Source organism: Adiantum capillus-veneris, chromosome 19 (assembly GCF_014529385.1).
Source record: "Adiantum capillus-veneris isolate H3 chromosome 19, ASM1452938v2, whole genome shotgun sequence".
NCBI classification, from domain to species: domain Eukaryota; kingdom Viridiplantae; phylum Streptophyta; class Polypodiopsida; order Polypodiales; family Pteridaceae; genus Adiantum; species Adiantum capillus-veneris.
In genome coordinates this window covers 74,630,650-74,649,855 of record NC_140949.1, presented here as the reverse complement: position 1 = coordinate 74,649,855, position 19,206 = coordinate 74,630,650, and the positions used below count along the sequence as shown (strand labels likewise).

General features: G+C 41.6%; 1 pseudogene; it reads right to left on the bottom strand.

Moving 5' to 3' along the window:
* Nucleotides 1-16,902: 16,902 nt before the first annotated feature.
* On the bottom strand, nt 16,903-18,901 carry LOC147434246 (uncharacterized; annotated as a pseudogene).
* Nucleotides 18,902-19,206: the final 305 nt, after the last annotated feature.

Sequence of the window (19,206 nt, the reverse complement as noted above, 5' to 3'; positions counted from 1 at the left end):
ACATTTATTATTTTGATAAATCGGGAATATTGTAACTCCTATTTTCTCGGATAACCTCTGTAATTAATGAGCCGAGGCTACAAGCTTCCAGATTGTATCAGCCAGTCATTTCCCATCTTTGGTAGAACTCCTGATTATTAGTTTTGACCACCCAAAAACCGTGGCTAAGGTATAAAAGCCAATTTTTGTAAGTTTTATATAAGTTTTTGGATAAGAAATACACAGCATGAGCTAACGACACTCACTCCTCTCCTTTGCATTCTTCCTACTCCCTCCCTGGTATATAAGTTTTTGGATAAGAAATACACAGTGTGAGCTAACGACGCTCACTCCTCTCCTTCTCATGCTTCCTACTCCCTCCCCGGTTGTCACATTGCAGTTTTGTTTGTTGCATTGCAACCGTAGGTAAGAGCTCTACGCATTGATGTAAGCAGTTCACAGTATTTTGTAGCTTTTGGCATCGCCGACCCGTGGCCTAATTTCATCATAACTAGGAATTTACACTTTCAAATCAAAAACTAAGCATAGGTGGATATTGAGATATCATTGCTAAGCATTTAGATGCATTCTGGTCGAAAACGACTAGGCCAAAAATCCACTGCTGTTAATAATTGCGATTTTGGAACTTGACCTAAAGTGGGATTTGAGATTATAAGCATCTGTACTTAGGTCATATGAACTTGTCCTAGAAGTTTGGTTACGTTTGAATATCATCTGATGATGTAACAGATGTGATTCGTTTGCCAATGAGTGATTGGCTTTTGGTGATTTCAGTCACTTGAGTGTAGCCTGAGTTAGATGCAAGTTATTAGTTTTTTTTCGAGAGATTGACACCCTCTTGTAGCCTATATGAACTAGTCGACTTAGCTTCGTCCCATGGATTGACATTTTAATCGTGGTTCTTGCTAATACTATAATAAGATAGGATGGTGAGGTTAGACATGTGTCCTACATTTGGACCGCTGCCGAGGATCGAAGAGACCTAAACTAGGGAAAAACACGAGCGTTTTGTGAAGTTATCCTTTAACTTCCTCTAGGTTCGCCTAGAGTTCAAAACTTTCTTTTAGAAACTGCATAGCTTAAGATTGTTACTTTTTGTTGTGTAGAGGTAGCTTGGAAGTAATTGTACTTGCTGAGTGCCTTTAGGATTGTAGGGTTGTAGTATTAGATTAGGATTCTGAGAATGATTGGTAGACGAGACAAGTCTTAAGATCAGTGCTCAGAAAAGCATAAAAAACAAGAAAACAAGTGTTTGTGGACACTTTCCACAACCCCATTGCATGAGAATCTAAGAGTAGGGTAAGTAGGATCCGAGGTGGATTTCAGAACATTGCTCTCTCTGAAATAATCAAGTGTGAGTTATTATTGAAAGTTGCAGAATTTTGGGTCTACGGCTAGAAATAGCTCGAAAAGACTTGAAACACTCAATTCAACTGGAGAGTAAGCTTAAAAGTTGTCTGAACCAGTTGGTAAGCTCAAAGACACTCCGAGGTAAAAATTTCAAGAGTTGGCCAAAACTCAGATTATTTACTTTTCTTGACATTTTAGGCCAAATTAAGTTTTGACTTGATTCATAGGCTTAAAATAGCTCATATAAAGACTGTCTTTGAAAAAATTACAAAAAAGTGCTCATTTCAAGCCTGAAGTTAATAATCGCAATTATTAACTTTCTGCTCTAAATTGACCAAGGTTCATACCATTGACTCATTGCATGTGTACAAACAACTTTTGTAAAGGCCCGGGAGATTTGAGTAACCAAACTGACAAAAAACTGGGTAAAAACTAAAGTTTGTACTAACTTTTTGAATCTTGAGTGTAAATTGGAGAAACATTTGTCCAAACTTGTTGAAAATTGAATCATGGGCTCATATTGATGTGATAAACATGTGTACATGTTCAGTTGACCAAAAAGATGTAAAAATTTATCAGTTGTTATAAATAATCGTGATTATTTACATTTGTCTCATTTTTCAATTTTTTTGACCAAGTCAACATACCACTAGTTGTACCATATTGTAATAAGCCCACAAACCAAATTTGGTAAGATTTGGATCACTCGATTGAAAATTGTGACCCAATTTGCAAAGTTAGTCTGCGGACATATAATTAATGACCATTTGACCAAAAATCATCCAAACTTGATGAAACCTACCTAGTGACCTTAACTTAAGGTGCTTAACAGATCTGTGTCAAAGTTGGGGCAAAAAGTTGTACAAATATAGCTGGAGTAAATAATCGCGATTATTTACATCTGCTTCAAAACTTGAGAAATTTGCAAGTTTGAGTATACCACAAGGTCAAGCATATCAAGTAGACTTCACAAATCAATTTTGGTGAAATTTGGATCACAATAGTGAGACTTGAGCCAGATTCTCAAAATCAGAGTCTGCAGACACAAAACAGTTGATAAACTTGGTCAAAATTTGTCCAAACTTGTCCAAGGACTTTCAAAAGTTGTATACTTGCCAAACCAATCAAAAAAGTGCAAAAAACTGACAAAAGTAAATACTCACGATTATTTACTTCTACTATCCACAGACATCAATTTTGACTTTTGAACGTATACAGTGTTAGACCAACATAATATAAAGCCACCTGATAATTTTGGGTTCAATCGGGTCAAAATTGGTACATGTTCACTCAGTTTCCATGTTGCAAGTTAAACCTTTGATTTTTTGCTAAAGAAAGTCAAATTTTGAATCCCATAGCTCGATTTGAAGTGATACCTAGAGACCAATCACAAGAGTTAGCAAAAACTCTACTGTCTTTATACAAGAATAGCTAACTTGATCAAATTTTTATAGGAATCAGGTTGCAGACGAGGAATCAGTTGCTTGATAGAAAGTTGCAATCAAATCAAGTGCTAATTGATGACAAGTCAATCCAAAGGTAAGTACTCTATCCAGGGCTTCATAAGTCTATATGAACCTTAGATCTGGTCGTGTACTACGAAATCAAGGCATACTCGGAGAAACCTCGAGTAGAGTATCCATGGAAGAAAGCATGAATCAAAGCAATTTCTTGCACACAATTCTTGAAGAAGTCTCACACACTTTTTCAGACTCAACATCCGAAATTTCTTCTTACTCGACTCACTCGAAAACAGGAAGGACAATGCGCTATAAGTATATACTCTCCTTTTTACAAGACTAACCGTCATGGAGCCCAGGTTTACTTGGACCCTAACAAGGAGTATGCTATTCACATTGATGACAATGGTATTGAGTTCGAAGAAGAGATTAGGGCAAACAAAAAAGGAAAATGGTACATGGAAAGAAATGGAACTCAGTATGTACAGGTCGAAAACCCTGATGTGGTAGACAAATGGGGGTTAGAAATAAACACCATAATCCCACATATGTTAGCAAAAGAAGGACCACCAAATTTAAAATTCAAGGGATACAATCAAGTAGATTTGAAGCCTTTGAAACGGATTAGTATGGACAATCCTAGGATCGGAGTCTATTGTTGGGAGGATAGAAACATAAAAGATCTTCTGTGGATTGCACATGCCAAACCAAGACAACTAACGGCCATGAAGATCATCTATATCTTCAACATCAAAGATAAGGGATCAGCAGACCTACCAACCTACCGGTTTAGATATTGTTATAACAACAACTTTGTTATGATGACTCCTGAGGAGGTAGAACAAACCAAATACCAAGAGTATTCCATACGGGATTGGATATTGGGACAAGGACCAGAAACAATTCCAAGAGATAAATACCATGAGAGATCATCTGAGAGTAATGTAAAGAAACCAGAAACCACCTCATCACGTAGAAAACCAGGTGACACTAAGGCCAGTCTAGGGCTACATGAGACACTATTTCCAACAAGCTGGTTTGAAGAACTTGAAACAGAACCAGCTACACGGTGACCGAAAGTTGATTTTCAAAAATGGGTCAGAAAATATAGTGGATCAGGGGATCCATACGACCACTTAGCAAGCTGTGAGCAAGTGCTAAGAGCAGAGCCTATATTTGATTTCCATACTCAATTCGAGGGGTTTGGAATGACATTAGAAAGAAAAGCATTGACATGGTTCAAAAACATCCCACCAAGGTCAATCATGGACTTGAACACATTAGCTCAAGGATTTGTAGCTAGTTGTGCCAAAATGGGGATCAAACATAATACGGTAGCTCAAATTTACAGCTTTAAATAGAAACATGGTGAGTCTATTAGGGATTGTGCGACTTTAATGAGACAACACATTGCCAGATGCCCAGGGCCAGAGATACCTGCAGAAGAACGACTTATATCTTTTTTTCTAGAGGGACTGCTAAAAAAAGAACTTCATGCTATGCTCTATAGTGAAAAGCATATAACCCTAGAAGAGTGTGTGTTAGATGCTATCAACTTAGGAGACAATTGTGAGATCTTCAACAAAGAAGATATCCCTAAGGACAACCAAAGCAAGAAAACATTATCCACAAAACCAGCACAAGTGGGAACTGTTGTAGCAGCACCACTCTCATCCATAGAAGATATGCAAAAAAGGATGAACGACATAATGAACAACATGCAAAAAGAACCTATGAGAGGACCAGGACAAGGGATACCTCAACAAGGACAACTAGTTAGGCCACAAAAATGGTGTGCAATTGAGGATAAATAGACCAACCATGAGACCTGTGAGTGCTACTTCAGACCAAAGTATGATGGAAATATTTAGTATGTGCTCATGAGGCCACAAGGACAACCCATGTATAGATATCAGCCTAATATGGCCCAAGCTCAAAGACCACCAATGGGTATGGAAAGACCTCAACTTGTGTTGGGACAATAACCTCCATATCCAAGACATAATGTAGTGTCTGTAAAGTACATGTACTCTGAAGGAGTCGTAGATGAACAAGCATTAGTGCATGTTACACCCTATGTAAAGCCTAGTCATCTACAGTAATGGTAGAAGGTGATTTTTATAATCCACATCCACCACCACTGGAAAAAATCATGACTTATGCTCCACCAGATCTCACACCAATGTATTATGTAGCTAATCAAGGTATCCCATGGGAAGACCCATGCTGAAGCCGAGAACAAGAAACTGTCATAATTGTGGTGTTGATGACCATTGGAAAAACGAATGTCTATAGCTTGACAAAAACCTCAAACCAATTGAAGACTATTGCATACAATGTTGCAAAAAGGGAGGACACTTTCCGGAATATTGTCCTAAAAATCCTTTGAACAAGGAAAAAATCATAGTAAACGTAGTCCAAGTGATGCCTAGTAGCTCGTCAGAGAGTGAACTGATTGTTCCAATCAAGGTAATCACTAGAGCCCAGGCAAAGAAAAAGAAACACAACTCCTTTGATGATTCAGGAAATACAAAATTTTCTTCTCAAAGAATCAAAAGGAGCAGAAGCAAAAGATATGAGATGAGAAAACAGAAACAATGGGTTGAAATCGAAGAGAAAGCAAAGAAGCTAGCCCAGGAAAAGTTGAAAGAAACTGGCAGTGAATTCAAGGAAACAACCGTGAAATCTAGAGGATCCATTCTGGTTGATAAAATTTTTGAGCCTATTAATGCCGCCTTGGAAGCCTACCAAGGACTTAAAGCATGCCAAAACATGGAAAACAAATGGAAAAACTATCCTTCTCCAAACATGGAAGCAGCTAAGCTGGAAGCTTATCAAAATTTGATAAGAATCACGCAAGAAATGCTAGAACAACAAAAACCCAAGCTTGAAAGTATCGCAAAACCTGAAGAGCTTGTGGTAAGAGACACTAAAGAAAAATACAATGTGGTGACAGAACCCCACCTTGAAACAAAAGAGCCACTTATAGTGCCTGACAACGAAGATGCGTTAGACGGAATTCCATTCGTAGAGGAAGACTGGCCAGGACACTTATGGGAAAAAGTGAGAGAGATCACTGATGGAAGCCTAACTCTAAAGTCAGCTCCTATAGAGGAAGTCTGGTTGGATAACCTATCTTCTGGTATGAACATGGAGGTACAATCCTTGTACGGGGATTGCAGATCTAAAGCTTCAGGAATGTCGAAACCATTGACCTTAAAAACATTACCTTCTTACGTGGGAGCTAACGAATATGAATCCATCGTGTGTAAGACCACTCAAGTAAGAAGAGCTAAACAGAAACTAGAAGTAGACAACATTCATTCAATCATGTCTACACCCCTCCAATTCACGCTTACCTTGGGAGAACTCTTAAAACTTAGACCATACTTATGGAATAATTTACAAAAAACCCTAGAGAAGGTGGGGATAACGGGGTTAATCTCAAAAAAAATTGGAGAATTTGAAAAATGAAATGGACAACAAAGAGATTCGATCAGTTCCCATGAACAAAGTTGGTGGAGAATATTATGAGGAGAGCAAGGAAACACCACCCTCCCCGTGAAATATAATGACATTGAAACCATGGCGATACTGGATAGTGGATGTGGCATAGCCATAGCCACTAAAGCAGTATGGAAATCCTGGGGACAGCCAGCTATTAGATAAACTTGAATGAAATTACAATTGGCCGACGGACACATTGAGAGACCATTAGGGCTGCTTGAAAAAGTGATAGTCAATTCCTGTGGAATTGAATATCAACACACTTTTTCCATAGTAGACTTTGGGAAAAAACTCAACTATGAAATCATATTGGGAAGACTTTCATGCGACAGGTACAGCTTATCCAAGATTGGGGAAACAATTATCTGTACTTGAATCAAGTGGGATCTATAGCAAGAGTAAATCTAAAAGATCACACTTATAGAGATGTCTTGAAAACACCCATCCAAGAGTTTGATTCAGTCTCTTCGGCTGAAACTAAACTCCCATCCTGGTTAAACAAAGACACTCCTATTTGGATGTGTGGAGTTTTAAAAAATGGAAGCTTAAGACAAGAAGAATGTATCCTAGAAAGGGACTGCACAGACGAAACCTATGTACTTGAACCCTTTCCTGAGCATTTGTTTGAGCCATTCGAATGGGCTGAAATTTTAGCGACCATGGATGTATGTGTGAATATGTCTATGCCTACTCAATTTTGCAATGAGGGTGGCTACAACATAATTCCCATCCAAATGATTTCAATCCTCAACATTGAAGACAAAGATGAGGAGCCCAAGGACTTAATGAAATCTCAACAAGTCTTTTCAGACCTCTATTATGATGCAACTAATGAGTTAGATGAACACTCAGCTACCTTAGAAGATTCGGTGTCAGAAAAAGAGCATATGGGAGGTAAGCCACTCTTAAAAGGAGGGGAGGAAAAGCTTTTTGACTTTACAAACCAAAAATCGAGAAGACAAAAATGGTATAGACGAAAAAGAGACACCAGAAACATGAAAACACGACCTATGCCATCAGTCTCTAGTAGAGCACAATTCCTTATGCAGATAGATACAAATGATTGTGTCAAGGATAAAATAACTGGTAGATATCCTTCAAACAAAAACTCAAAAATGTCTCAAACATCAAGAAAAACAAGGAAGGGTACTCAAGCAAACCCACATAATAAGAAACCACTCATGACTCACGTCGAGCGGAAAATGAAATATCAAGAGTTGAAAATGGTTGTAAGGAGATATACACAATCAAAATGGAAACCACGGAAGAGGATGGTAAGGGTGTAATGAGCGTTCCATCCCATTACAAAAAGTATACTCTCCAAGATCACAAAATCATAGTCGAACAACCTGTTAGGGAACTACAAAAACAGGGTGAGTCTTACAAAGGGCTTGAAAACGCTAAAAAGGATAGACTTGGTTGAACTAGGAGAAGAGCCTAGATCTTCTTACATTGCAAATGACCTAACAGAAGAAGAAGAAGAAGAGATTTTGCTAAGCTTGTTAAAGGAATACCGGGATATCTTCGCTTGGTCTTACAAGGATCTCAACGGTGTTGATCTAGAAATCTATCAACATACTATACCCATGAGAGATAATGTGAAACCAACTAGACAAAGACCATACACGTATAATGAAACATTTGCAAGGAAGATAAAAGAAGAGATTGAAAAACTAAAGGAAGCCAAATTCATTTACAAAATTGAACACACAGATTGGGTGTCTCCAATTGTGGTAGTCCCCAAGAAGAATGGAAAATTACGAGTGTGTGCTAATCTCAAAAAGGTGAACGCAGATATTTGTATCCTACATGGATACTCCCATTGTAAATATCCAATTCCATTTGTAAATCAATAAAATTACTAACTCTACTAATTTACTAACACTAACCTACTATGAAAAGTCCTATCACCTCCACTTCTCTCCTCTCTCTCTTCTTCATCTATCCACACCAACTTCTTGATAATTCCAAGCAAAAGAAATTAGATAAGTGTTGAAAATCTAGCCCAACCATGGTTAGAGGAGTAACCCTAGCCTTCAAAATTTCTATAAAAGGAGGGTGTAGCTAGCACAAATGGGGGGAGCCATAAGCAAGAGCACTATGCTATAGCTTGAGAATCCAAGCTCAACCTCTCTAGAAGGAGCTCTTGAGTTGAAGCTCATTGTCTTATGCATATGCATGTGTTGTATTAGGGGTGATTAGCAAGGGAACTCTATGCCATTGTAAGAGAGAGTGATCATTCAATTGAGAGTAGGAAATCTATCATTTCTCCTACTAGTGTAAGCCCAACATTTGCTGAATCAAGGAGGGTGGATTTGGAGTAAGCTTGGATACTTTGTCTCTCTTCTAACGTGAAGTAATGGACAACAATGATGTGTAAGTGTCTTGGTGTTTTTTTTTAAAAAGTTCTTGATAGCTTGTCTCTGGGTGTTGTCATCAATTTAGCCATAAATCCCACATACTGTAAGAGGGCGACAGGGTGGAGAGGACTCCCCCGGCTTTAAGACAATGATTGGGGTGGCTTTTCTTGTGATGTATTGTGGTGTAATTTACTCAATCTATGTTGAACAAATACTAATCTCACTTTCATTGGTCATGACAGATTTGTAAGAAGGTATTAGTGCAACAATCACCCCCTCCCCCTTTCCTCTTTTTCTTACATATATAATTGTGTTTGCTTGATCACTGTTGAACATTTCAAAGCAGCCCAATCTCTCTCTCTCTCTCTCTCTCTCTCTCTCTCTCTCTCTCTCTCTCTCTCTCTCTCTCTCTCTCTCTCTCTCTCTACGCGTCCTAGTTCGCATCCAAAACTAAGTGGTGCCCCAAATTTGTGTAGGGTTAGGTTGCGGGTTTGTGTGTGTGTTTGCTGTTTTTTCCAACCCCAACCCAATTGAGCAGCATGGGACCCTAGAAAAGTACTTAGAGGCCACTCTTCTTGTTGCCGGCCCCGGACCGCCTCAATGTATTCTATAATTGCAAAACTCATGTATAGCTTGATTACACACTTTGAGTGGACCGAGGCATGTGAAGAATCCTTCATGAAGCTTGAGCAATCTCTCACCTCAGCTCCAATAATGAGAGCACCAGATTGAAATAAGGTATTCCACGTACATGTAGATGCTTCCAATTTTGCTATCGATTATATACTAGCTCAACCAGGAGATGAGGAAGTTGACTTTCCTATTTCTTATGCTAGCCGACAATTGAACATGCAGGAAAAGAATTACACCGCCACTCAAAGGGAAGGGTTAGGAATGATCTATGCCGTTAAAAAGTATAAACATTACCTATTAGCCAACAAGTTTGTGTTCTTTGTGGAACACCAACCGTTGTATTTGGTCAACAAGCCATACAGCACAAGGAGAATAGTGAGATGGTTCATCATTCTCCTCGAATTTCATTTCACTGTGGTTGTAAACAAAGACACTACACATCAACGAGGAGATCATTTGTCAAGGATTGTTTCAGGGGAGTCGCCTAAATGGGTAGACGATGATATACTAGATTCCTATTTGTTCTCCGTAGAAATGATACCTAGATGGTCGGAAAACATTGTGTCATTAATGACAATAGCTCAAGTGGATTCACAAATACCACTTCCTATCACAATCAAATTAATCGAGCAATCGGCTATGTATCAATTACTAGCTGGAAGGCTATACAAAACAAATCAGGACGGAGTATTTCTCTTATGCATTAACCTATAGTACCTAAGTCAAGCACATGTTACCATAGTAGGACTTCACTTTGCGAAAGACCAAACTATGCAACGAATCTTGAGACGAGTATTTTGTCCGACTATGAGGAGAGATGTTAGATCTTTTGTAAAGGATTTCCCTCAATGTCAAAAACAAACACCCATTCCTCATGTAACATTGTTTCAAATGTCGCATGCTCCTAAGTGGAGTAATTATCTGGTTACTTACTTATCGAGTTTAACATTTTCTGAGGATATGAGTAACCGCCGTCAAAGATCAATTGAAACTGAATCAAGAGACTACGCTCTTATTGGGAACCAATTGTATCAGAGAGGTAAAGATCAACATTTGCGTCTTTGTGAAATGAAAACGATTATATTTTGATTATAGAACAAGCACATGTTGGATTCACTCGAGGTCACTTTTCTAGTGAGATCACCACAAGAGCAATCTTGATGGCAGGCATATGGTGGCCAACACTTTTTGCAGATGCCAAAGAATATGTTCGAAGGTGTGATGCTTGTCACCGAGCAAAAATGCCAACACGAGTAGATAGCATGCTCTTAAGACCAATGATGGGGGCTAGAGCTTTAGCAAAATAACTTCACCAACAAAACATAAGAAGGTTCCAAGGGTTAAAACACAGAGACGAGCATCTCCGAGAAAGGACCCTAACATAAAAATGGTTTGAAAGAAAAATGAGCACTTATCTTCTCCACAAACTGTAAAACCAATCAAGCAATGGTGAGTTAACTCTCAAAATACTCCACCACACAATACAGCACCAAGCAGACCAAGCTACCAATGGCGATAAAAAGCTTGACAACAGTTAAAAGTGCTACCAACAGCTCAAGCAATCAATGTGCTAAACCATCCTGATGGTACAATCAAACAGAGAGCACACAAGCTACAAGATTTTCTCTTTGGAAGACATCAGCAACAAACCTCAACATCAGAAACCCTTGAGTTACTTACTCAAGACCCAGCTCTGGCACAGCATATTGGTTTGAATTGCATTGATCTTCATAGCATGGTAGAGCCAACCATGGCTATCTGTAGACACAATTGTTCCACCCATGCACACAGTCGTCCCGGAGTGTGCCATTTAGGAGAGGTGGAAGGGCACTAAGTACTAAGTAATTAAGGGCAATGTTTGAAGAGGAAGGAAAAATTTCGATGTTAACATGAGATTTTTTGCAAAATTACCTAATAATGCCCTTATAATTCATCATCAAGGAAAAGTTCATTGATAAGATCGTCTCGATGAGTGAATAGTGTATATACTATCAGAAAATCATCAAAAGGAGTCCTTTTTTGGATATTTTTTATCATTTTTCTTAGTAATGAGGCTTTAAAATAGAAAAATCCAACAAAAAACAATAAAGCTGTGTTTTTCAATGGATTTTCTTAATTTCAATGAAATCAGAAGATGGAAGCAGAAGCTTAAATTAGGTGGCTAGGCCTACTTTTGCAAAATTCTTGCATAATGAGCTACACGAATCCAATCAGGAAAATTTTTGAGTCTAACATAGATTTCATGGCCTAGTAGGACTAACGGGAGAATCTAGGGAAAATTGGTTCAGGAAGTCCAAGTATAGATATCCAAGGTAGGTTAAAACCACTTCATTTCCACTTGCAGCCTTTGCAGAGAGATATTTCGACCTCTTTCATGCGACTTTTTCGGGGCCCACAGTTGACCGTTTTCAGCACCGTCTCTCACGAGATATGAGGGGTAAGTTCTTTACTCGTTAATGATCAATTTTGTGTGTCCGGTAGCTAGTCTAAAGCCCTAGAAAAAACCCTAGAAATCGAGCAGTGCACGAAGACCTACGACCAAAAATTGACCATAGCGGCCTGCCAGCTTGACAAATCATGTGGGATTTGAATCATAGCATGCCCTAACATAATAGAACCTTTCTATATCATCATTTGACCATTCAGCAGGGGTCGATGTGGTCCCCAGTAGAAAAGCTAGGTTTTTGGCAAATGCCAGAATTCCGATCTGACTCCATATATGGCTTGCCTATGAGGTTCATATACAATGTATATGATTGATTTGGTGAAATCAATCAAGAAAAGCCCTTAAAAAGCAGAAAATGGCTTGAAAGCTACAAAGCGTCAAATTCGACATACAGGTTCAAACTGACTCCAAATGAGCTAGAATTGGACAAGTTGCTTCACGACTATGTTGCGGACAAGTCCAAAACCTAGAAGTTGACCGACCAACCCAACAGGCAGTGTAGTCACAAGAAATGGTAATTTCAGAGTCGACAAAGCACAAAGTGATGGTGGCATGACCAACTTGACCCAATTCAATTTAGGACTTGTTTTAGGTGTATAGAATATGTCTAGGTCAAAAGTTGTAAGTTTTGCAAAGAATTTTTCATTGTTGTAAATAATCATGATTATTTACTTTTGCATCATTTTTGCTTGGAAATTGTCACATCACCCCACCTATCATGTGTACACACCTAATACATGCCAAAAATCAAGTATGAACCAAAATGACCACCTATAACTTGGAAAATTACCAAAAAGCGCAAAAAGATCTTTGCAGGTCAATTTTTGGGTTATGGACAACAATTCTTGATCCAAAACACCTCATATCTCATACACAGGGTCTATACAATGCTTAGAACCAAATTGTACCACAAAATTGATGATTTTGGTAGAAAAGTTAATAATCGCGATTATTTACTTTCTAGCCAAAATTGGGGAGTTTTGATATTTTTCCATCATACATCCAAAGTACATGATGTGTTAAGCCCACTAGCCAAGTTTGAATCAATTTGGATCTCAAAATCTCAAATTTCCTTTATATCTATTGTTTCAAAGACCTAAAGCCAAAATCTGGTACCATTTTCACCCTATCCATCCAATTGAGCCCATATTTCACTCAAAGTATGTATTTGGTATATACTTCAAGCCTATGATGCCAAGTTTGTAAAAAGCTGAAAAATTTGCTCATTTGTAAATAATCGTGATTATTTACTTTGGTTGCAAAAATTTGTTTTGACTTAACAGTTTTGTTCCTTGCATGTTTTTATGCATCTATGCTTGTTCAGAAAATGATTTGAAGCAAATTGGACCAAAATTGTCAACATTTTAGCCTAAAGGACATTTCAGAGAAAATTCTGACAAATCTGCTAACTTTGCACTCTATTCACTGAACAAGAGCCATGCAAGCAGCAAAGAGGGCCAAGAAAAAGCTCAACCAAAAGGAAAAGTTGCAAGAACTGCCCGCATATCAACTAGACCCCAATTCAGTCAAAGCAGCCAAGGCCTCATACCTCTCCAAAGAACAGCTAGACGAGCATCATACTACAGTCTTCACCGGCAGATTCAAGAGTGAAGAGGGGCATCAAGTGGAGTTGCAACTCTTACCCAAAGAAGTATATGATGTTGCCGCGAAGCCAAAGACCAAAGAAGCCAACCGCAGGCTTGAACTCAGAGACTTTTATGAACAGGAGCCTTGCAGAGTGAATTTTCAGAAAGCTTACGAGCTTTTATCCACAATAAAAGAAGATGGAACCACACAAATATCTGACACTTAGGGAAACAAGGTCGAAGTGGTCATAACCAAAGATATAGTGGCAGAGCCACTCAAACTACCCACAAAGGAATGACCATGAGAGCAAGGGACAGAAAAATGACAGGCACCTTCACCAAGGAGACCGTCGTGGCTACCTTTGCAGATTTGATTCACAAACAGGTGGAAGAGCTAGCCAGATTATACCATCAGCACTTCCATTTTTTGGCAAAAAGGCCACCAAGGTACACTACGCCAAATCACTCAGTTGCCACCACATTTACCCAATTTCTAAAGTCAACAACCAGGCAACCAGTGGACCACGCTCAATATGTCCTGACCACCTTGAAGGGCACCAAGAAAGAAGGAAAAATCACTTACTTGGAGGTGCCATAAGTCTTGACGAGGATAGCATACCATGCCATCAGCATGGCCAACAATCTACCACCTACCCCTGACCAAAATACATGGATATTGGCAGCACAATCGTCTCCGAGAGCTACAAGGTCAGGAAAGAAATCTTATAAATCCGATGAAGAATCAGCTGAAAGCTTGCCAGAAAGGCACAACAGCGAGAGCTCTGATAACGAGGAGAAGAGAGCGAGAAGAGAAGAAATGAAGAGAAAAGCTATGGCAACCCACCAAGAAGAGACCGCGCACAAACAAGCTCGCTTCGAAAGAGTAAAACACGCCTATCAGCCGAGTCGACAAGCACAAGGGAAGGACCTAGAGAAATGGGTGTCGAGCGGACTTAAAGGCCCAAGAACGAAGCATCAGACAAGAAAAGAGGCTGAAGATCCGACAGAAACTTTGGAGAAAATGTACCAAGAAACTAAATCCCTCAAGCTGAAAGAAGCCAAAGAAGCGGCTAGAAAAGCCAAAGAGATAGAGGAACAGAGACGAACTGAAGAAACGGCAAGGGAAGAAGCCCAAGAACAAAGCTATGAGTCTCCCAGACCCACCTCACCGCCTAAAAAAACAACAGGACCATCCTATGCCAAGCCCATCACCATCACTTGTAAAGAGGGACACCGCAAAAGAGCCAATTAAAGAAGCTGAACCTGAGAAAGAAAGAGCCAAAGAATCTGAGTCCACCAAAGAAACAGAATCTGCACAAAAGACGGACCAACAAGAGAAAGAAAAAGATAAATAAGCAGAGCCAGAACAAGAGGCTACCACTACACAAGAGGCCACTGCTACACAAGAGCAACAAGAACAGAAAGAACCTGAGCCGAAAAAGGAAGTGAGCCCTGCACCTGAAGAGACTGCACAGTATGAGCCAACACCTTCTACTTCCACAAAACAAGAAACAGTTGAGGCATCCACAAGGCCTCAGGATGACAAAGAAGAAGACCGACCCTCTACCTCCACACAAGAAGAACCAGCGACCACGACACAGCAGAAGGACACACAAGAGGTTGCAAGCACATCCACTCATTTGACAAGACAGGAGGATTGGCAGTCAAATAACAAGGTCATATTGCAAGTAAACGAATATGCAAGATAGATGCAAGATATGATGGAGAGACTCCGATCAACAGCACTTAGCCGCAACACAAAGGCTAAAGAGCTCGAGATGGTGATTGACGCTGATGGGGCCGGGGCAAACACACCCAGACACAACACTCACACTCTTTCTTGTAGCTCAAATGCACACATTGGCCAACTATTTGAGAAGAAACCCCTCCAGAAAAAGAGCTCTCACTCTAGAGTACACATAGATGGGACTCTCTCTCTCTCTCTCTCACTCACACACACACACACACACACACACAGAACACACCCACAGGCTGCAAACCTCAATGGACCTCATGCTCAAGCTTTATACAAAACAACATTGGTACTAGGACCCAAAGCATATCGATTCCAGGTCTCCACGGACACTGCAGTGGGACGCTCTTTATATAAGCTGTTTCACTCTCAAGAGGATTGCAAGCCACCTTACTTTTCAGCTATTTTGGCCACTCCAAGCTTGGAGCACTCACCTGATCCCTCTCTTTCTGCTTCGACTCTGAACGCCCTCCCTACAGCCCTCTCTTCTTTTCTGAATGGCGTGCCTCCTCTATGTAGCCGGCATCGGGAGCTCGAGATGATAGCCTCCCCTTCCGTGTCCCGTGAGCTTGCTTTGGAGCTCTCCCTTCAACTTCCTAGTTTCGGCCTTGCATACAGCCCTGCTCCTCTCTCTTTGTCTCAGCAGTCGACCCTCCTCAGTTTTTGACTACTTTCGGGCCGCAACCTTAGAAAAAAACTGCCCTGTAGCGCTCCTCTTTTTTCTCGCTCCTCCCTGCTTGAGCTCGGGCTCCCTTCACCTTTACTGAGCATGGCAGCCTTCTCTTTGTTGCCGCGTGCTTGCTCTGAGACTCCACTTGACTTGGTTGCTAACACATAAATCGCCCTTTCCCCTCAAAATGGTGACCAGGTTGCCCATGGCAACCTCAACGAGCTACACCTCCTGATGGACTTGATAACCAGTCGAAGACTATGATCAAGACCCGCCCTGATCCCTAATTCTCTCGCTTTCGCTCCCCTGTAGGACTCTTAGAGCCCACCCTTCTCACGCCCTTGTTGTAGGCCGATACTCTCAAGCCTCTCAACTCTCTCTATCCTTTGTATGGCGCTCCTCCAGAGCTGTACTTGGCCAGACCCTTCTCTGTTTGAACCTCGGCCTGTGCTCCTGTAGCGCCCTTTGGTTGCCTCCCTCTTGACCTGGGCCCAACTTTGAACTCTTTTACAATGGCGCCTCCTCACAGTAGGCCCCCCTTCGAGCTGTTCCAGAGCTTCTCGGCCCTCTCTCTTCCTGTCGATCTGGCGGCCTTCAGCTCCTTCGACTCCCTTGATGGCGTTAAACTCCTTCAACGTGCTCCTCGTAATCTACTAGCCATCCCCACCTGCTCTCCTTTTCTCAGTCCTCCTGACCAGCGCCCCCCTTCTCCTTGGTGTAACTCCCTCTCTGCTCCAATGAGCAGCTTCTCTCTGTTGTCGCCCCTGTGAGAGAAAGGGAGAGAGAGAGAGAGAGAGAAGGAGGCTCTTAAGCCCGAGGCACCCAAGAAGGCGATAGGCCAGAATGAGATCGATTGATTACGAGGTGTTGCAGTTATATACAGTTTGCATGGTAGTTACAAGGGCGTTACGAAGCCGCGAGATATCTTGGGATGCGGGCCGTTGTGCCTACTAGGATGATGACTATGTACTGGTGATGTGGATTATTATTTCCCACACGCCCCCGTAAGACACATCGTCCATACAGAGGCATGCATGTGTAAAAAGTGTGAGATTCAATCTACATGCTTTGGATTGTACAATGATCATGCTTATGCAACCTTCATAAATTGAAATCATGACGAGGCTGGAAATTGAATCATCCAGGGTAGATGGTTGCCTTCATAAGCAGTCGGATCTTCAGCTCAGATCTTCGCTTTGTACGATCTTTGAAAAACTGTATGTGGTCCATGACATGTATGCTTTCAAGAGCTTGAATACCACACGTTTGCCCCCTCAAGAAAAATGAAAGCATAACTGTAGCTTTGAGATTTGGAGTTGATGTCAAGGTTGCGTCTTCAAGTGTTTTGAAGCAGCTGGCCACCAAGTGGAGGTTGATATGCATTTGCAGGTAGAAACATGAGACGATCTTGATAAGAAAGGTTGAGAGCTCATGAAGATGAGGAATTGGCTCATGTGTTGTTGTTTTTGCGACAAAGCATCCACCAAGGTTGAGAGAAGTAGAGAGCCACGGTTCTGGGTAATGGTATGATTGGTTGGATGTTTGGGAGAACTGTTGCAAGACAGGAAGCATCTCAGCGATTTGACATGTTGTGAGAGTCACTCCATGACACATCCAAAAAGGGATTCTTCAAGGACAGATCGGAGACGAATGTCGAGGTGTGGAGTAAAGAAGGGGAAGACTCTTGGCAGTCAAGTGTAGGAGTAAGTAGTATGGAGATGTTGCTTGGAGGTTCACCATTCATGTGGGGTTGGGTGCCATAAGATTGGCATGGGGTTTGGTTGCCTTGGTGAACGGAAACAACTTCATAACAAGTAGATATGTCCAGGTTGAAAGGATGTGTCACTCTTCTTATTATGTCCAAGAGGGTTGTTTTTGAGGCACTGGCACGCCTGTCTGAACTGTTTGAAGCAGGAACATTGCATGCATTAGATGCAGCACGAAGAGGTTTGTAGGCTGTGGATTGAACCACAACTTGATCTGTAGGAGGTTGGTTCCCAAGGAAGGACTCAATGATGGCCTTATTACCATCAGCATCTTCAGTTGGAGGGTGAGTGGTTGCGGGTTGGAGGGATGCACCAGTGTGGGCAACGGCATGAGTGCCATCAGATGTGATGGCAGCGGACTTTGCGATATCAGCTTTGGCTGATATGATGGTTACATCAGGAGCAATTGTAGCAGCAAGGGCATCCTTCTTGGTTGCAGGAGTTGTTAATTCTAGAGAGGTGGCAGTAGCACCCACCACAGAGGGCTCGTCTGCACGTGGTGCAACAACAACTACTACAGCAGCAAGGCTGACAGCTATCTTGGCCTCATGAGTGACGTCAGTCACAATTGCATTGATGGCAGCACAATCTTCGGCTGCAGGGGTTGCATCAATGGTCGCGGCATAAGGGTTGCATCAGCATCATCTGTTGGGGGGTGGACAGCACCTGAAGAAGGTAGGGCCTGGGTGGGTTGAATGTCCACTGCGGGGAAGGCTACATCTACATCTACTTCTCCAACAGAGTATGTGGCCTCATTGAAATTTGAAGGCTGTGCCTCAATGTCATCTGCTACAGGAAGTTGTGCTTCTTTTGCAGCAGGGGTGGGAGCCACGCTTTTAGCAGCACTGGTGGCATCAGCAGAATGGGCTGCAAGTAGTTTATTCACAGGTGTGACGGAACCTCCGTCTGCAGCCAGGTGAAATTTAGAAGGATGGGCGGTTGCTCGGTTCATGGCTAGTCTGTCTGGAGTGTTTGCAGAAGCAGCATCGATGCCTGCTAGCTTGGGGTCGTGAGCAGCGTCATCTCCTTCTATAGGATTTGCAGTAGGGTCATCGTTTGCAACGAAACACTCGTTTGGAGCAGGGTCTCTGTCTGCAGCAGGGCTGTCAGGGACAGGGGTTCTCCATGCCATTTGGATGGAGAGTGGGTGACTTGACTGATATCGAGGGACAGCAATGATTCGTCCTGCATCGCAATGAGCACCAGGAAGTAAATGGGCCAGCCCACGTGGAGCCATGGGGTTGGAGGCACACTGCCTTGCGACAGCAGGGACTGTGGCGCAGGAGACATGGCGGACCTGTTTGCAGGGCAGCATGGAGTGCGGGCGATGGATTTGATGTTCGCCATAGCGTGTGATGTGCAAGAGGCATGGCTAGCTGGGCACAAGGCAGTGTGGAGAACCAGCAAGGAGGGTCTTTGCCACAGCAAGGGTTGCGCAAGGACTTGGACGTGGGGCTCCGCACAGGGTAGCCAGGATGGCCTGCTGCGATGATACCATGTGAGAGAAACAGTTTGGATTAAGGACAAGAAATCAACACAAAAAGACAAACACATGGGATGGATAGCATCACAATGGAGCTTAAAGGAACAGGAGGATTATCAAGGTAACAAACAGATATGGGTATCAAAACTATAGGTTAGAGCATATGAAGTAACTTCAAGTCCCTCCCAAGAA